At 60.3% G+C, this 19,160-nt stretch overlaps 1 long non-coding RNA gene across 1 annotated transcript in view; it reads left to right on the top strand.

The window, feature by feature from the left end:
• LOC116956320 (uncharacterized) overlaps positions 1–18,385 on the top strand; it is a 52,378-nt gene extending 33,993 nt beyond the window's left edge. Inside the window, exon 3 of the long non-coding RNA XR_004404985.2 lies at positions 15,804–18,385. This is a non-coding gene — a long non-coding RNA (uncharacterized LOC116956320). The remainder of the gene's footprint in view (positions 1–15,803) is intronic.
• The last annotated feature ends 775 nt before the right edge of the window (positions 18,386–19,160 follow it).

Genomic DNA, 19,160 nt, shown 5'->3' with positions numbered 1-19,160 from the left:
AGCCAGCCACCCAGCCAGCCACCCAGCCAGTCACCCAGCCAGTAACCCAGCCAGCCAGACACCCAGCCAGCCAGTCACCCAGCCAGCCACCCAGTCAGTCACCCAGCCAGCCACCCAGCCAGTCACCCAGCCAGCCACCCAGCCAGTCACCCAGCCAGCCAGCCACCCAGCCAGCCACCCAGCCAGTCACCCAGCCAACCAGTCACCCAGCCAGCCACCCAGCCAGCCACCCAGCCAGTCTCCCAGCCAGCCACCCAGCCAGTCACCCAGCCAGTCAATCAGCCAGTTACCCAGCCAGTCACCCAGCCAGCCACCCAGCCCGTCACCCAGCCAGCCAGTCACCCAGCCAGGCACCCAGCCAGTCGTCCAGTAAGTCACCCAGCCAGTCACCCAGCCAACCACCTAGCCAGTCACCCAGCCAGTCAATCAGCCAGTTACCCAGCCAGTCACCCAGCCAGCCACCCAGCCCGTCACCCAGCCAGCCAGTCACCCAGCCAGGCACCCAGCCAGTCGCCCAGTCAGTCACCCAGCCAGTCACCCAGCCAACCACCTAGCCAGCCACCCAGCCAGTCAACCAGCCAGTCACCCAGCCAGCCACCGAGCCAGCCACCCAGCTAACCACCCAGCCAGTCAGGCAGCCTGCCAGCCAGTCAGTCACCCAGCCAGCCAGTCACCTAGCCAGCCACCCACCCAGCCGGTCACCCAGCCAATCACCCAGCCAGCCAGCCACCCAGCCAGTCACCCAGCCAGTCACCCAGCCAGTCACCCAGCCAGTCACCCAGTCAGCCACCTATACCAGCCAGCCACCCAGCCAGCCACCCAGCCAGCCACCGAGCCAGCCACCCAGCTAACCACCCAGCCAGTCAGGCAGCCTGCCAGCCAGCCAGTCACCCAGCCAGCCACCCACCCAGCCAGTTACCCAGCCAGCCAGCCAGTCACCCAGCCAGCCAGTCACCCAGCCAGCCACCCAGCCAGTCACCCAGCCAGTCACCCAGCCAGTCACCCAGCCAGTCACCCAGTCAGCCACCTATACCAGCCAGCCACCCAGCCAGCCACCCAGCCAGCCACCGAGCCAGCCACCCAGCTAACCACCCAGCCAGTCAGGCAGCCTGCCAGCCAGCCAGTCACCCAGCCAGCCACCCACCCAGCCAGTTACCCAGCCAGCCAGCCAGTCACCCAGCCAGCCAGTCACCTAGCCAGCCACCCAGCCAGCCTCCCAGCCAGTCACCCAGCCAGTCACCCAGCCAGCCAGACACCCAGCCAGCCAGTCACCCAGCCAGCCACCCAGTCAGTCACCCAGCCAGCCACCCAGCCAGTCACCCAGCCAGCCACCCAGCCAGTCACCCAGCCAGCCAGTCACCCAGCCAGCCACCCAGCCAGCCACCCAGCCAGTCAACCAGCTAGCCACCCAGGCAGTCACCCAGCCAGTCAATCAGCCAGTCACCCAGCCAATCACCCAGCCAGCCACCCAGCCCGTCACCCAGCCAGCCAGTCACCCAGCCAGGCACCCAGCCAGTCGCCCAGCCAGTCACCCAGCCAGTCACCCAGCCAGCCAGTCACCCAGCCAACCACCTAGCCAGCCACCCAGCCAGTCAACCAGCCAGTCACACAGCCAGCAACCGAGCCAGCCACCCAGCTAACCACCCATCCAGTCAGGCAGCCTGCCAGCCACCGAGCCAGCCACCCAGCTAACCACCCAGCCAGTCAGGCAGCCTGCCAGCCAGCCAGTCACCCAGCCAGCCACCCACCCAGCCAGTCACCCAGTCAGCCAGCCAGTCACCCAGACAGCCAGTCCCCCAGCCAGCCACCCAGCCAGTCACCCAGCCAGTCACCCACCCAGCCAGACACCCAGCCAGCCAGTCACCCAGCCAGCCACCCAGTCAGTCACCCAGCCAGCCAGCCAGCCACCCAGCCAGTCACCCAGCCAGCCACACAGCCAGTCACCCAGCCAGCCAGCCACCCAGCCAGCCACCCAGCCAGTCACCCAGCCAGCCAGTCACTCAGCCAGCCACCCAGCCAGTCACCCAGCCAGTCAATCAGCCAGTCACCCAGCCAGTCACCCAGCTAGCCACCCAGCCCATCACCCAGCCAACCAGTCACCCAGCCAGGCACCCAGCCAGTCGCCCAGCCAGTCCCCCAGCCAGTCACCCAGCCAGCCAGTCACCCAGCCAACCACCTAGCCAGCCACCCAGCCAGTCAACCAGCCAGTCACCCAGTCAGTCACCCAGCCAGCCACCCAGCCAGTCACCCAGCAAGCCACCCAGCCAGTCACCCAGCCAGCCAGCCACCCAGCCAGCCACCCAGCCAGTCACCCAGCCAGCCAGTTACCCAGCCAGCCACCCAGCCAGCCACCCAGCCAGTCAACCAGCCAGCCACCCAGGCAGTCACCCAGCCAGTCAATCAGCCAGTCACCCAGCCAATCACCCAGCCAGCCACCCAGCCCGTCACCCAGCCAGCCAGTCACCCAGCCAGGCACCCAGCCAGTCGCCCAGACAGTCACCCAGCCAGTCACCCAGCCAGCCAGTCACCCAGCCAACCACCTAGCCAGCCACCCAGCCAGTCAACCAGCCAGTCACCCAGCCAGCCACCGAGCCAGCCACCCAGCTAACCACCCAGCCAGTCAGGCAGCCTGCTAGCCACCGAGCCAGCCACCCAGCTAACCACCCAGCCAGTCAGACAGCCTGCCAGCCAGCCATTCACCCAGCCAGCCACCCACCCAGCCAGTCACCCAGTCAGCCAGCCAGTCAGCCAGCCAGCCAGTCACCTAGCCAGCCACCCAGGCAGCCACCCAGCCAGTCACCCAGCCAGTCACCCACCCAGCCAGACACCCAGCCAGCCAGTCACCCAGCCAGCCACCCAGTCAGTCACCCAGCCAGCCAGCCAGCCACCCAGCCAGTCACCCAGCCAGCCACACAGCCAGTCACCCAGCCAGCCAGCCACACAGCCAGCCACCCAGCCAGTCACCCAGCCAGCCAGTCACCCAGCCAGCCACCCAGCCAGCCACCCAGCCAGTCACCCAGCCAGCCACCCAGCCAGTAACCCAGCCAGTCTATCAGCCAGTCACCCAGCCAGTCACCCAGCTAGCCACCCAGCCCGTCACCCAGCCAGCCAATCACCCAGCCAGGCACCCAGCCAGTCGCCCAGCCAGTCCCCCAGCCAGTCACCCAGCCAGCCAGTCACCCAGCCAACCACCTAGCCAGCCACCCAGCCAGTCAACCAGCCAGTCAATCAGCCAGTCACCCAGCCAGTCACCCAGCTAGCCACCCAGCCCGTCACCCAGCCAGCCACCCACCCAGCCAGTCACCCAGTCAGCCAGCCAGTCACCCAGCCAACCAGTCACCTAGCCAGCCACCCAGGCAGCCACCCAGCCAGTCACCCAGCCAGTCACCCACCCAGCCAGACACCCAGCCAGCCAGTCACCCAGCCAGCCACCCAGTCAGTCACCCAGCCAGCCAGCCAGCCACCCAGCCAGTCACCCAGCCAGCCACACAGCCAGTCACCCAGCCAGCCAGCCACCCAGCCAGCCACCCAGCCAGTCACCCAGCCAGCCAGTCACCCAGCCAGCCACCCAGCCAGCCACCCAGCCAGTCACCCAGCCAGCCACCCAGCCAGTAACCCAGCCAGTCAATCAGCCAGTCACCCAGCCAGTCACCCAGCTAGCCACCCAGCCCGTCAGCCAGCCAGCCAGTCACCCAGCCAGGCACCCAGCCAGTCGCCCAGCCAGTCCCCCAGCCAGTCACCCAGCCAGCCAGTCACCCAGCCAACCACCTAGCCAGCCACCCAGCCAGTCAACCAGCCAGTCACCCAGCCAGCCACCGAGCCAGCCACCCAGCTTACCACCCAGCCAGTCAGGCAGCCTGCCAGCCAGCCAGTCACCCAGCCAGCCAGCCAGCCACCCAGCCAGCCACCCAGCCAGTCACCCAGCCAGTCACCCAGCCAGTCACCCAGTCAGCCACCTATACCAGCCAGCCACCCAGCCAGCCACCCAGCCAGCCACCGAGCCAGCCACCCAGCTAACCACCCAGCCAGTCAGGCAGCCTGCCAGGGAGCCAGTCACCCAGCCAGCCACCCACCCAGCCAGTCACCCAGCCAGCCAGCCAGTCACCCAGCCAGCCAGTCACCTAGCCAGCCACCCAGCCAGCTACCCAGCCAGTCAGGCAGCCTGCCAGCCAGCCAGTCACCCAGCCAGCAACCCACCCAGCCAGCCACCCAGCCAGCCAGCTAGTCACCCAGCCAGCCAGTCACCTAGCCAGCCACCCAGCCAGCCACCCAGCCAGTCACCCAGCCAGTCACCCAGCCAGCCAGACACCCAGCCAGCCAGTCACCCAGCCAGCCACCCAGTCAGTCACCCAGCCAGCCACCCAGCCAGTCACCCAGCCAGCCACCCAGCCAGTCACCCAGCCAGCCAGCCACCCAGCCAGCCACCCAGCCAGTCACCCAGCCAACCAGTCACCCAGCCAGCCACCCAGCCAGCCACCCAGCCAGTCTCCCAGCCAGCCACCCAGCCAGTCACCCAGCCAGTCAATCAGCCAGTTACCCAGCCAGTCACCCAGCCAGCCACCCAGCCCGTCACCCAGCCAGCCAGTCACCCAGCCAGGCACCCAGCCAGTCGTCCAGTAAGTCACCCAGCCAGTCACCCAGCCAACCACCTAGCCAGTCACCCAGCCAGTCAATCAGCCAGTTACCCAGCCAGTCACCCAGCCAGCCACCCAGCCCGTCACCCAGCCAGCCAGTCACCCAGCCAGGCACCCAGCCAGTCGCCCAGTCAGTCACCCAGCCAGTCACCCAGCCAACCACCTAGCCAGCCACCCAGCCAGTCAACCAGCCAGTCACCCAGCCAGCCACCGAGCCAGCCACCCAGCTAACCACCCAGCCAGTCAGGCAGCCTGCCAGCCAGTCAGTCACCCAGCCAGCCAGTCACCTAGCCAGCCACCCACCCAGCCGGTCACCCAGCCAATCACCCAGCCAGCCAGCCACCCAGCCAGTCACCCAGCCAGTCACCCAGCCAGTCACCCAGCCAGTCACCCAGTCAGCCACCTATACCAGCCAGCCACCCAGCCAGCCACCCAGCCAGCCACCGAGCCAGCCACCCAGCTAACCACCCAGCCAGTCAGGCAGCCTGCCAGCCAGCCAGTCACCCAGCCAGCCACCCACCCAGCCAGTTACCCAGCCAGCCAGCCAGTCACCCAGCCAGCCAGTCACCCAGCCAGCCACCCAGCCAGTCACCCAGCCAGTCACCCAGCCAGTCACCCAGCCAGTCACCCAGTCAGCCACCTATACCAGCCAGCCACCCAGCCAGCCACCCAGCCAGCCACCGAGCCAGCCACCCAGCTAACCACCCAGCCAGTCAGGCAGCCTGCCAGCCAGCCAGTCACCCAGCCAGCCACCCACCCAGCCAGTTACCCAGCCAGCCAGCCAGTCACCCAGCCAGCCAGTCACCTAGCCAGCCACCCAGCCAGCCTCCCAGCCAGTCACCCAGCCAGTCACCCAGCCAGCCAGACACCCAGCCAGCCAGTCACCCAGCCAGCCACCCAGTCAGTCACCCAGCCAGCCACCCAGCCAGTCACCCAGCCAGCCACCCAGCCAGTCACCCAGCCAGCCAGTCACCCAGCCAGCCACCCAGCCAGCCACCCAGCCAGTCAACCAGCCAGCCACCCAGGCAGTCACCCAGCCAGTCAATCAGCCAGTCACCCAGCCAATCACCCAGCCAGCCACCCAGCCCGTCACCCAGCCAGCCAGTCACCCAGCCAGGCACCCAGCCAGTCGCCCAGCCAGTCACCCAGCCAGTCACCCAGCCAGCCAGTCACCCAGCCAACCACCTAGCCAGCCACCCAGCCAGTCAACCAGCCAGTCACACAGCCAGCAACCGAGCCAGCCACCCAGCTAACCACCCATCCAGTCAGGCAGCCTGCCAGCCACCGAGCCAGCCACCCAGCTAACCACCCAGCCAGTCAGGCAGCCTGCCAGCCAGCCAGTCACCCAGCCAGCCACCCACCCAGCCAGTCACCCAGTCAGCCAGCCAGTCACCCAGACAGCCAGTCCCCCAGCCAGCCACCCAGCCAGTCACCCAGCCAGTCACCCACCCAGCCAGACACCCAGCCAGCCAGTCACCCAGCCAGCCACCCAGTCAGTCACCCAGCCAGCCAGCCAGCCACCCAGCCAGTCACCCAGCCAGCCACACAGCCAGTCACCCAGCCAGCCAGCCACCCAGCCAGCCACCCAGCCAGTCACCCAGCCAGCCAGTCACTCAGCCAGCCACCCAGCCAGTCACCCAGCCAGTCAATCAGCCAGTCACCCAGCCAGTCACCCAGCTAGCCACCCAGCCCATCACCCAGCCAACCAGTCACCCAGCCAGGCACCCAGCCAGTCGCCCAGCCAGTCCCCCAGCCAGTCACCCAGCCAGCCAGTCACCCAGCCAACCACCTAGCCAGCCACCCAGCCAGTCAACCAGCCAGTCACCCAGCCAGCCACCGAGCCAGCCACCCAGCTAACCACCGAGCCAGTCAGGCAGCCTGCCAGCCAGCCAGTCACCCAGCCAGCCAGCCACCCAGCCAGCCACCCAGCCAGTCACCCAGCCAGTCACCAGCCAGTCACCCAGTCAGCCACCTATACCAGCCAACCACCCAGCCAGCCACCCAGCCAGCCACCGAGCCAGCCACCCAGCTAACCACCCAGCCAGTCAGGCAGCCTGCCAGGGAGCCAGTCACCCAGCCAGCCACCCACCCAGCCAGTCACCCAGCCAGCCAGCCAGTCACCCAGCCAGCCAGTCACCTAGCCAGCCACCCAGCCAGCTACCCAGCCAGTCAGGCAGCCTGCCAGCCAGCCAGTCACCTAGCCAGCCAGCCAGTCACCCAGCCAGCCAGTCACCTAGCCAGCCACCCAGCCAGCCACCCAGCCAGTCACCCAGCCAGTCACCCAGCCAGCCAGACACCCAGCCAGACAGTCACCCAGCCAGCCACCCAGTCAGTCACCCAGCCAGCCACCCAGCCAGTCACCCAGCCAGCCACCCAGCCAGTCACCCAGCCAGCCAGCCACCCAGCCAGCCACCCAGCCAGTCACCCAGCCAGCCAGTCACCCAGCCAGCCACCCAGCCAGCCACCCAGCCAGTCACCCAGCCAGCCACCCAGCCAGTCACCCAGCCAGTCAATCAGCCAGTTACCCAGCCAGTCACCCAGCCAGCCACCCAGCCCGTCACCCAGCCAGCCAGTCACCCAGCCAGGCACCCTGCCAGTCGCCCAGTCAGTCACCCAGCCAGTCACCCAGCCAGCCAGTCACCCAGCCAACCACCTAGCCAGCCACCCAGCCAGTCAACCAGCCAGTCACCCAGCCAGCCACCGAGCCAGCCACCCAGCTAACCACCCAGCCAGTCAGGCAGCCTGCCAGCCAGTCAGTCACCCAGCCAGCCAGTCACCTAGCCAGCCACCCACCCAGCCGGTCACCCAGCCAATCACCCAGCCAGCCAGCCACCCAGCCAGCCACCCAGCTAGTCACCCAGCCAGTCACCCAGCCAGTCACCCAGTCAGCCACCTATACCAGCCAGCCACCCAGCCAGCCACCCAGCCAGCCACAGAGCCAGCCACCCAGCTAACCACCCAGCCAGTCAGGCAGCCTGCCAGCCAGCTAGTCACCCAGCCAGCCACCCACCCAGCCAGTCACCCAGCCAGCCAGCCAGTCACCCAGCCAGCCAGTTACCTAGCCAGCCACCCAGCCAGCTACCCAGCCAGTCACCCAGCCAGTCACCCAGCCAGCCAGTCACCCACCCAGCCAGTCACCCAGCCAGCCAGTCACCCAGCCAGTCACCCAGCCAGCCACCCAGCCAGTCACCCAGCCACCCACCCAGCCAGTCACCCAGCCAGTCACCCAGCCAGCCACCCAGCCAGTCACCCAGCCAGCCACCCAGCCAGTCACCCAGCCAGTCAATCAGCCAATCACCCAGCCAGTCACCCAGCCAGCCACCCAGCCCGTCACCCAGCCAGCCAGTCACCCAGCCAGCCACCCAGCCAGTCGCCCAGCCAGTCACCCAGCCAGTCACCCAGCCAGTCACCCAGCCAGTCACCCAGCCAGCCACCCAGTCAGTCACTCAGCCAGCCAGTCACCCAGCCAGTCACCCAGCCAGCCACCCAGCCAGTCACCCAGCCAGTCACCCAGCCAATCACCCAGCCAGCCAGCCACCCAGCCAGCCACCCAGCCAATCACCCAGCCAGTCACCCAGGCAATCACCCACCCAGCCAGCCACCCAGCCAACCACCGAGCCAGCCACCCAGCTAACCACCCAGCCAGTCAGGCACCCTGCCAGCCAGCCAGCCAGCCAGCCACCCAGCCAGTCACCCAGCCAGTCACCTAGTCTGCCACCCAGCCAGCCACCGGGTCAGCCACCCAGCTAACCACCCAGCCAGTCAGGCAGCCTGCCAGCCAGCCAGTCACCCAGCCAGCCACCCACCCAGCCAGTCACCCAGCCAGCCAGCCAGTCACCCAGCCAGCCAGTCACCTAGCCAGCCACCCAGCCAGCTACCCAGCCAGTCACCCAGCCAGCCAGTCACCCAGCCAGCCACCCAGCTAGTCACCCAGTCAGCCACCCAGCCAGTCACCCAGCCAGCCAGTCACCCAGCCAGCCACCCAGTCAGTCAATCAGCCAGCCACCCAGCCAGCCACCCAGCCAGCCACCCAGCCAGTCACCCAGCCACCCAGTCATTCACCCAGCCAGCCACCCAGTCAGTCACCCAGCCAGTCACCCAGCCAGTCACCCAGCCAGTCACCCAGCCAGCCACCCAGCCAGTCACCCAGCCAGCCACCCAGCCAGTCACCCAGCCAGCCACCCAGTCAGTCACCCACCCAGCCACCCAGCCAGCCACCCAGCCAGCCACCCAGCCAGTCACCCAGCCACCCAGTCAGTCACCCAGCCAGCCACCCAGTCAGTCACCCAGCCAGTCACCTACCCAGCCACCCAGACAGCCACCCAGCCAGCCACCCAGCCAGTCACCCAGCCAGCCACCCAATCAGTCACCCAGCCAGTCACCTAGCCAGCCACCAAGCCAGCCAGCCACCCAGCCACCCAGCCACCCACCGGACCCCCTCCACTCCCACTCGGGCCAGACCGGCATGCTCCGTGGCGGCGCGGTCCCTACGTGCCCAGCCTGCGAACAGCGAAGCTTCCGCGTGGAACCTCTCTCTCTCTCCTCCCCAGCCGTCGTGGTTCGCGCTTGGGTTGGGGAGGTGGTGTGGGGCAGTGGAAGGGGATTAGGATTGAGACTGGGATTAGGACTTAGGGTTATGGCTCAGGTTAGAGGTAGCGTAGTGGCTATATGGGTGGGGCTTGCTTTAAGGCAGAGACCAGGTTAGGTTGTGGGGTTGGGGTCAGAGCGAGCATCAGTAGGGTTAGGGGTTTGGTTATGGCATGGGTTGGGTTTTTACGATTGGGACTAGAGTTGGAACGAGACATTAGTTAGGGTCAAGGCTAAGATTAATGGTTAGATATATAATTAGGGTTGAGAATGTGGTTAGGATGGGGATTGAAGATAGATTTTGAGTTGGGGTTATGGGTAGGAACAGCTAGAGCTGTCTGGGGCTCTCTATTAAAATATTTCCACGGGAGGGGGGGAGGGGGTCTAGACTAAAGGTGAGCTGTACAGTCAGGGCGAGGGTGCAGGTTGTATCTGACGCGAGCGCTTGGATTAGGAGCTAAGGGACAGAATAAGACAATAGCTAGAACGTGAGCAGAGGCTGTGCCTTGCGAGGGTGTTTGGGCTATAGGGCAAAGCGTCGGGTTGCGGCTGTGATGAGGGCGACGTTGTGCACGGCTACGTGTGTAGACGTCAATAAGGCCACTACACATGCACCGGGTGCAATTGTGGTCTTGTCGCAGGGTATCATGTCCCTATGTCATCTACTTGCATCTCCATCCACGTGCACCCCGTGTCTCCACGTGTACCACGTGTCTCCGTGCGCCCCGTGTCTCCACGTGCATCGCATCTCCATCCACGTGCACATCATCTCCATCCACGTGCACCCCGTGTCTCCACGTGTACCCCATGTCTTCACGTGTACCACGTGTCTCCACGTGCACCCGTGTCTCCACGTGTACCCCGTGTCTCCACGTGTACCCCATGTCTCCACGTGTACCACGTGTCTCCACGTGCACCCCGTGTCTCCACGTGCACCCCGTGTCTCCACGTGTACCCCATGTCTCCACGTGTACCACGTGTCTCCACGTGCGCCCCGTGTCTCCACGTGTACCCCGTGTCTCCACGTGATCCCCGTGTCTCCGTGCGCCTTCTCTGTGCCTGTCCGTGTGACTGATCAACGAGGGGGTCGGCTACCAAAAAAATAAGAGGAGACATTTGTTTTTCGAATTCGGTAAAACAGCAGATGCCTCGCCTACTTCAGCAGTTTTTTTTTCTTTTCTGTGGTTGTCCCACCTGATGACGATTGCTTGTGTTGCGATCGAAACGTCGTGATCTATTAATTTTTCTACTTTCGTGACTTTACCGAAAGAACCAAAGAGTACGAATTTCTACAGTCACGAAAGCTTCAAATCAAGACAAAAAAACCCCCTTTAAATATTTCAAGAGGCGCACAATGCACGTGGCGATCACGTGACGGGTGGTGGCATCCTTAGCAAACGAACGAGCGAGCGAGCGAGCGTCTGCACGAAACGGTCCTCGAGGAGCCGGCACGCTCTTCCCGAGTCGCAGGTTGCCCACCCCTGGACCCGGGCTGCCGACTTCACATCGGCAGCCGTTCGAGCGCCCCATCGCTAACCACCCGTTAGAGGGCGGGCGAGTTAGCATCCTGGTTTCGTGGGGGGGAGTGGGGGTTGACTTAGCCCTTCATGCTTTCGGGGGTCGATTAAATGCCTACCGCTCTGTGGGGAGAAGTCAAGGATGGTCGCCCCATGAATACACTCGCCCTTGGCCGTAGCAACGTGGAGTTTCCTCCACTGGCTCAGGGCTGTAAGTGACACGCGGTGGGTACGCAGGAAACAAACATTGCCCCTTGGCTTTCACCTGGAAATGCAGTCCCATTATTTATTGCTCATTTCATTTGTGTGCGTGCGCGTGCGTGCGTGCACGGCGTTATTCGTGTGACTGTGATAACTGTGCAGTGCACATCCTGTAAGGGCCGTGGGGACGCCGTCGTTGTGAAGGTGACCGCAAAATGTTGATGCCCGGGGAAGTGCCGTCCCACACGTAGACTCGTCGCCTTCCTCGCCCGTACCGCAGTGAGCAGTGCATCACCCTGTTTAGGAAAGCGGCCTGCTGAAGATGACCTCACACAACTACTTCCAAACTCATTTCATTTTCAAATGTTTACCTCTTCAACCCACACTTGGGTGGGAGTCTCTGTATACGCCCTGCACAAGTAGCGTTCGTAAAATGTCATTCGAACCATAATTTCTAAATCCAATTGTTTGAGTTTAGATGAATGAAAGTAATTGAAGAAATACGTACGATGTAGTTTGTGTGGTCATTGGTCACCGCGGTTAGACAACCAACTCGCCAAACTTGAGAGCCCCGATCAACCACAGACAGTGGCATGACACCCGGGTTTGAACTCAGGACCTCAGCGATGCCGTGGCTCAATGCCCTGACTCCTTGGGTCACTTGGGGTGGTGACCCTTCCTGTGCTGAGGCACGCGTGGGTCCACCCCCACACCTGCGTCCAGAGTCGATTCCTCATGTCCACTGTGTAAACCGCACCAACAAGAAGCTCAAAGATATCAAGCAATTGATTCCTTTTGTATATTAAGTTAGATATTGCATCCAAAGCAGAAGTTGTGACATGTTACCTCCAAACAGCGCATCAAGGTCTCAATCCTGACTTGGCACGTGGTATGTGAGATCCAAAGTTAAGCACAGTGGGACACGAACAGCAGCAGAGTTTAACTACCACCAACGTGGAGGCTTTCATTCGCGTATTGGTCGAACGTCATCATCGTTGTCACGAGCCATGATCTATCTACTGCTCGATGAAGGCTCCCGGCCCCAATGCTGTCAAAGGGCTGCTGAAAGAAATTATTGAAGGATGTGGGGGGGGGAAAGCCCGAGAAGGCATAATAAGGGAGGCGATGCTGCTGATGATTGTGCTGATGTGAAGAAAGGGCTGTATGATGGAACGAAGAGGAAAGCACACGATGTGGGAGGAGGTAGGGAAATCAAGAGGAGACTCACCTTCTGAAGCATTCAGAGCAAAGTTTGTAAATACAATGCGTCCCTGCGTGAGTAACGATCTGAAAATCTCCGGATTTCACCCGGCCCTTGATTAAACACCGCGGGCAAGGGATGCGATGAGGGGGTTGCCACCTCCGAGTTACACAAATCTGGGACATATCACGGGAAGATTAGGAACACCTTCCAACACCGGGATAGGGGTGGGCTACACGTGAAATGCATCGTCTGGCGTGGTGCGTTGCTATTCTTCTGACGAGCCCAGGTGGCAGGAAAACCTTGGCGCGGGGCTTCTGATGTCGCAGCGCACCGATTTGGGGGTGTGGGGGGGGCAGGGGTGGGGGGTGGTAGGGGGGTGGGGGTCCGCGCCCACCCCCAAGCACGTGGCGACGCGACACGGAGCGCCGCGCTTGTAAATCCACGTGGCGACGCGACACTTCGGTTCAGAGCAATTTCGCCTCCCGAACGTGACGCGCGTCTGCTGCACGCGGCACGGGCGTCGACAGAAAGTCCACTTCGGGGCCAGGGGGGAGAAAGAGAGAGACACGCAAAATAAATAAATGAGCGATGGCTTCTGCCTTTTAGTTACACGAGAATTGTGCACCTCCCGAAGCTCGCGAATGTATCCGATACACGACTGACGCGCGTGATTTGTGCTGATGCTGCTGATGCTACTGATTCTGCTGATGCTGCTGCTAATTGTGCTGATGCTGCTGCTGGTGCTGCTGTTGCTGCTGCTGATGATGATGCTGCTGCTGATGCTGCTGCTGATGTTGCTGCTGCTGATGAGTTTTCGGATCACACCGCGCGCCGTTCGAACAGCGACGTTCCGACGCCTCGCTCCAGGCGTGCCGGGAGCACAATTCAGTTCCACTCGTGGAGAAGCTCCCCCCACCACCACACCCTCCCGCGGCACGAGCCACAGAGCTGCACCACGGTCACAATTCTCTACGAAGTCACCGCCGCTTGTCAACGCCGCCGTTGTTGGATCCGAGGCTTCCGTGCTCGCATCGCTTCGTGGGGGCCGGTTGACCACAAGCACGGCAACAACGAATGGGTCGCTGGGCGCGATTGAACCACTTTTTAAACCGTTTCGTTGCAACTTTGCCTAATTGTTACCGAGGATGCACACGGCGGCTTACGATGTGCGGCGTGCTACTGTCTAAATCACCTTGCTCCGTCTCGCGAAGCGTCACGCTGAGTGGAGAGAAAGTTTGCCGTGAGACAAGGTCCATGGAGATATTACTCAAGTTAGACATGCTAATGAGACAGTTTCACGGTAAAAGTTGAACAAATTATCCCCAAATTGGCCCTAGAAGAGTTTAGTTCCTTGGGCCCAGTTGATAAATTAACTTAGCAGAAATAATTAGTGGAACGGTAGACCCTTACCGTGCGAAATGCCTTTCAGTGTTCGGCTTGGAATTTAAAACGTTGCAACGTGCATTCCACTTAACCACAACAATGAAGTCGCTTTGCGTGTGGCCGCATTCGAGGCACCAATGGTACGCTGCAACATATTTTGATTCCATGTTTTATCATCAAATCGACAGGGAAGCTCAACCTCTAAAGGCGCCACCTCTTTCACTTCATGCCCCCCAACCCTTCCTGATGAGGCCCCATTGCCTCTTCCTCCTCCTGAGGCCCCACCCCGTGTTCTTTAGGCCCCGCCCTTGTTCTATTTAGGCCCCGCCTTTTTCTGTTTAGCCCCTCCCCCCCCCCCGATTCTCCAACCACCCCCCCCCCGGGACAAGGCGTTGGGCTGGTTTGGGTGGACGTGGGGCGTTGTGGAGCAGGAGGTGAGGGGATAGGCGGGGACAGCCTCACAACAACAACCACAATCCCACTTGGAGCAGAAATATATAGCAGTAGTGTCTTGGAGTCGAGTGCGCAGTTCATGCCACGATCTGGGCAGCTTGCAACCTCTAAGATTTACAGAACCAACTTGCACCGTCCAAGTCCGATGTGATCGTTTGCAATAGTGTTGACCAGCACGCGTTGCTGTGCATAGCCATCATCCTAACCCGGGGCATTTACAACTTTAAATAAAGTCCCAAAATCATAGCCTTAGGTTTAGCCCTAGCAAGTACCCTGTTCCTCAATTGAATACTCATCTAAGACTTATTCTTAACTCTACCCCCAACCTCAACAATATCCCCACCCATAACCCGAGGTCTAACGCGAACTCAATTCCTAATTTAGAAGCTGAGTCAATTGTCAAGCTATCTCTTTGACCAAATGAGCAATAGAGTGGCCTTAATTTCCAATGGTGGACATGATCCAGTGGTGGAAATTCCACATTGCCATGGTGATGGCCAGTCTCTTTATAGCAAGAACCAACTTATTTACTGACACGCAAGTCAGCAAGCCGACTTAATTTGCACTGAGCGTGGAGTGGAAGGCAGGCCGAGCCGATACCTTGACCCGGAGTTGAACTCCCAAACCAACTCCGACCAAGCGAGTCGATTTGCCCATACCGCAGGCAAACCAAGGTAGTATCGCCGCGCCTGCACCGGTGCGGGGAGTTTTCCCTGCGAGGCTGGGTCCACGCTCCTTCCCTTGGCTGGCCCGAGCAGCAGCAGCAGCAGGAGGTGTAGGAGGAGGAGGCTGTAACGCCCGAGAGCTCATTGGCTTTTTTTATTTTTCCACGGCGAAGGGAGCTCGCGAGGGCGCTCAGACAACTTACGGCGGGCCGGGCACGTTTTGGGGTTTCGCCCGCGCAGCGTTCCCCGAATTCCGCGCCTCGGCTGGCCACGTGGCCGCGGCCAATGCCGCTCCGCCCGCGCGTCCTTTGCCAATCTGGAAGCCCTCGGCCGCTCACCGAGTCGACAAAGGCTCCGTTGAGACTCTCGGTCGCTTCAGTGCAGAGGCGTCGTCGCTCGCGGAAAAGGAGCGACGGTCAAATTGCAAATTGGTGCGCAGTCGTAGGCGCTTTCCGCAGTTGTTGTGAAACGCGTCTGCGGGGCTCCGGCCGTGTCAAAGAGCGGCTCTTGGTGGAACACGAAGCTCCGATATTTCCCTCCATCCCCCCCCCCCCACCCTCTATATTTTGGCCGCTTTTCAGATGACTTCTCGGAATCCCGTGAGAGGCGATTGGCGAGAATGTAGCGGGGGGCGGGGGGGGGGGGGGCGGTGGAGGTGCCACGTTACGAAGTGACACAAATCTCATGCAAACGATCGAGCAAAAAAAAAATAACAACCTAAGAGAGCGAGAGAGGTTTGCGGTGTAAATCGAGAGAGCCGTCGTGCGTTCGCGATCATTCGTTATCCGCCGCCACCGCTCTCTTTATTTGATGGAACCGAAGGCCCCCCACGCCGATGAGCAAAGGGGGAGGGGGGAGGTGGGGGTGTGGTAACGCGGTCGGTGATTGCATAACGCGGCATCTCACTCCGTGCTCAACAGCCGCGTTTCATAAACACATTCCAGGCGGCTGCGCGCGTCAAACTCACACCACCACCACCCCTCCCCCCCCCCCCCCCACGGCCGCAAATTCTTATCACGTTGCATATTGAACAACGACACAAACCCCTGTCATTAGCGAAGAATATCGCTTGGCAGTTGTCCTGCGGGGCGACGTTTACTCTGGCAGTAACCTTGGATATCGACGCCGGATTTTTTTTTGTGTGTGTGTGTGTGTGCAGACCCAGAAGTGGCAGCACGTCCAGACCGCTCCAACCCACCGCCTCGCCCTCGTTTGTGCCCAACGCGCAGACGCCAGATCCCCCGCGACGTGAAGATTTGAGAAGCCGGGCGCGAGCATGGACTTTAGCCATGGAGGGGGGGGGGGGGTGAGAAAACGCTTGCCTGGGCCTGCCTGCTCCTAGAGGTGTGCAGGTCTCGCTGGAGACAAAATCTGCAGTCGACCGCGCATGGAAGGGGCGCGCATGGCTGGCCCACGGCTCGGGCTTGTTTGGCTTGGCGATGTTTGGGTGGCCGCGTGCTTACGTGGCCGTACCTCTTTGACGCATCGTATGGCTATGGTGTGCGTGGTGTGCGTGTGTTGTGTGAGCGTCAGGCTCCCGCTCACGGCCAACAGCAGTGACGCTTATTTGAACCGGTACTGAGTCTCCCCTAGATCGACTCGGCCTCAAATGAGTACCCGATATGGAGTGAAAACATTGCCAATAGAGAGACAAAAGCGGCCGGGCGTGGTGCTGGCCACCCAACCCCCTCGTGTGCCGTTCCGGCCTTCATAGGTGCTCGCTAACAGCACTTGCCCCAACAGTCTGTTAAGGCTATACTGGGGGGGGGGTCTTTGTATTTGTCTTTGTACTCGGATGCCACTCAAAATTCGAGATCGTTATTTTCAAGGTAACACCTTCTTTGTCTGTTACGCTGAAGCCTCTGCTGAGTTTAAAGACGACCCCGCAATAACTACGGTGTTGCTCGACAGAGTTGGATGACGCATTAGAGTCAACACACGCAGCACAGCCACGCGGACTCCCTCCTGAAGCCCTCTCGTGGCTCGCAGCGGACCTCAACATTGGCATTTAGCTCCCGAACAAATTGTCACGATACGCAGGAAAAGAACAGAGGCAGAGACGAGGAGACGAAGAGGAGGAGTGGACCGTGGGCTACCTGTCAATGTGAACGGATTGGAATGAGACGATCAGCTGTTGACTTGCACACCACGGAGTCACAGTTTGAGAAGAAGCATCTAGAAGTATCAATTCGGCTCTCTCGCAGAATAAAAGCCGCCCTCCGTGTTGGAGAAATGGCGCACGGGTGCGGATTCCACAGGGCAACCTCTACTAGACGTCTGTGAAAAAGAGCTTCATAGCTCATCGGATTCTTCCAGTCTAAATACAGATTCTGATTGTGAGATCCCTTCACGTGACACCTGGTCTCTCTGCTACAGAGAGTAATGTTCGCCCCCTAAAACCGATATTTTTTAATTCGCAAAACCGGAATTGAGCAAATTTCAGTGCAGGGCCAAATTGAATAGGACGGCGTGTGTTGCGTGTTTACGTCTTTGCAGTCATTTGTGACCTGGTTGAGACCCACCGACTCTCTACGCTTCAGAACCGGGTTGAACCAGGGGTGGCTGGAACATGGATTCGAACCTATGACCTCAGCAGCGCGAGCTCAGCGCTTTGTCCTTCTTGGAAGTAATACAAATCTAAAACAAATATTGTATTTAAAAAAAAACATAGCTAGGGGCTCGTGTTTCCCAATAAACCGCATTCGACGCGTGGCAGAACGTTAATAAAGTCAAACGTTGTGGATCATTTATGCACCCCCCCTCCCACCTCCACACACAACCCCCCCCCTCCCCTCCCCTCCCCAACAAAAGTCGCGGTCACGCGCTACACCAGAAACTTACTTTGACCCGAGTTGACCAAGTCGGAGGGCCAGTCTGAAGTTTAAATTCCGGTTGCGGCTCGTGTTGCGTGTGAATAAACATTGAGCCCGGGTCACCCAGATCGAGTGAGGCTTGCGTGCGAGTCACTGCGAGCGCCGCTCCCCGCGCACACAAAGCGAACAACGCACGCGCGGACGCTCACGCGCGTGCACGCTGTCAATAGGCCACTCGGGACACGTCCCACTTGGCCAGTTCGCTTGGAGTTAACGGTTCAATTTCCACGTAACGTCTGCCAGGGACTTTTGCCCACGTCTGCCATGTGCCAGTAAGGGGAACAATGAACGTCGAGACATCGCACGTGGCGTTCGCCGTTCTCCGGTTGCGGGCCCGATTCCTCTTCGGTGTCGGGAGTTTAAATACCACGCAACATTCGCCTGCAATTGAATCGGTAATAATCTGGCTGGGCGACAACTTTCAGCTGGAGTGCTCAAACTCACGAAACTACTTTGCAGATTCTTGCTTTTTAAATCACCAAATCAACTTTAAATTCACGCCGCGGATCGCGTTGGAACCTTGGGTTGCTTTTAGAGGCGACGAGCCTGGTGAGTGACTCGAATTGGGGGTCTCGTTGGTGGGGGGGGGGGGTGCCGAGTGTTGTCGGTGTGAGGCTGCGGAGTGTGGAATCACTCCACGTGCGTAATGTACGCAGTGCCGGAATAAGCTAATGCGGTGCCTGTAGCATGATGTTATGAAGGGGCCCTTAATAAAACAAAACACAAATATTAAAACACACGAATGTTTAACTTGCATAGTAAAGTAATTTTATGTTTTCATTTGCTATACAGCCAGATAATACGACAAATCGCTAACGTTCAACACCCAGTCGTTCGTAAAAGTTGAAGGCGGTATAGTACTGTAGTAATAGAGCAAGTGCAGAATCACTGAACCGGAATTGAGAGCTTGGAAGCATTTAGCGCGGGGCCCTTGAAAGTGCGAGGCCCGTAGCTACTACTACACGTGTAGCTACTACTACACGTGTAGCTACTACTACACGTGTAGCTACTACTACACGTGTAGCTACTACTACACGTGTAGCTACTACTACACGTGTAGCTACTACTACACGTGTAGCTACTACTACACGTGTAGCTACTACTACACGTGTGTGTAGCTACTACTACACGTGTAGCTACTACAGGACACTGAGTGTCACTGAGTGTCCTGTACGTCGAACTTCTTTCGCACCGTACGTAGCCAACCGTGCCCATGGGAGGTGCGGGGGAAGAACAAGAAACTCAACACAAAGATCCGTTCATACTTTGGTTTCTTTCCATTGAGTTAAAAAAAAAACCTCCTTGAATTCAAAAAAGGAAATTACACATTTTCTCGATGCAGAATACTCTCAAAGATGGGGCCACGTGACGAATGTTTCAGCGCAATATCCACAAAATCGCATCTGCAGACGTCCTCTGATGCAAGGGACACACTGCTGTGCAAGATTTATCCACGAAGGTATTTGTTCCAAGTGTCGATGGTGATAAACGTTGTGATGAAAAAGATATAAAATCACTAATTGATATCAGTGGCGAAACATCCTAAAACCGGATTCTCCTGGGTAACAGTCTTGAGCCTTGGCGAGGCTTTCTTGGCTTATTACTGTCCTGATTTGTGCTCTCACACAAAGACAAATATCCCC

This window comes from Petromyzon marinus, chromosome 64 (genome assembly GCF_048934315.1).
Source record: "Petromyzon marinus isolate PM22_M1 ecotype Great Lakes invasive population chromosome 64, UKy_Petmar_22M1.pri1.0, whole genome shotgun sequence".
Lineage (NCBI taxonomy): Eukaryota > Metazoa > Chordata > Hyperoartia > Petromyzontiformes > Petromyzontidae > Petromyzon > Petromyzon marinus.
The sequence above is the reverse complement of the archived record's forward strand: the minus strand, read 5'-3'. Positions and strand labels throughout refer to the sequence as shown.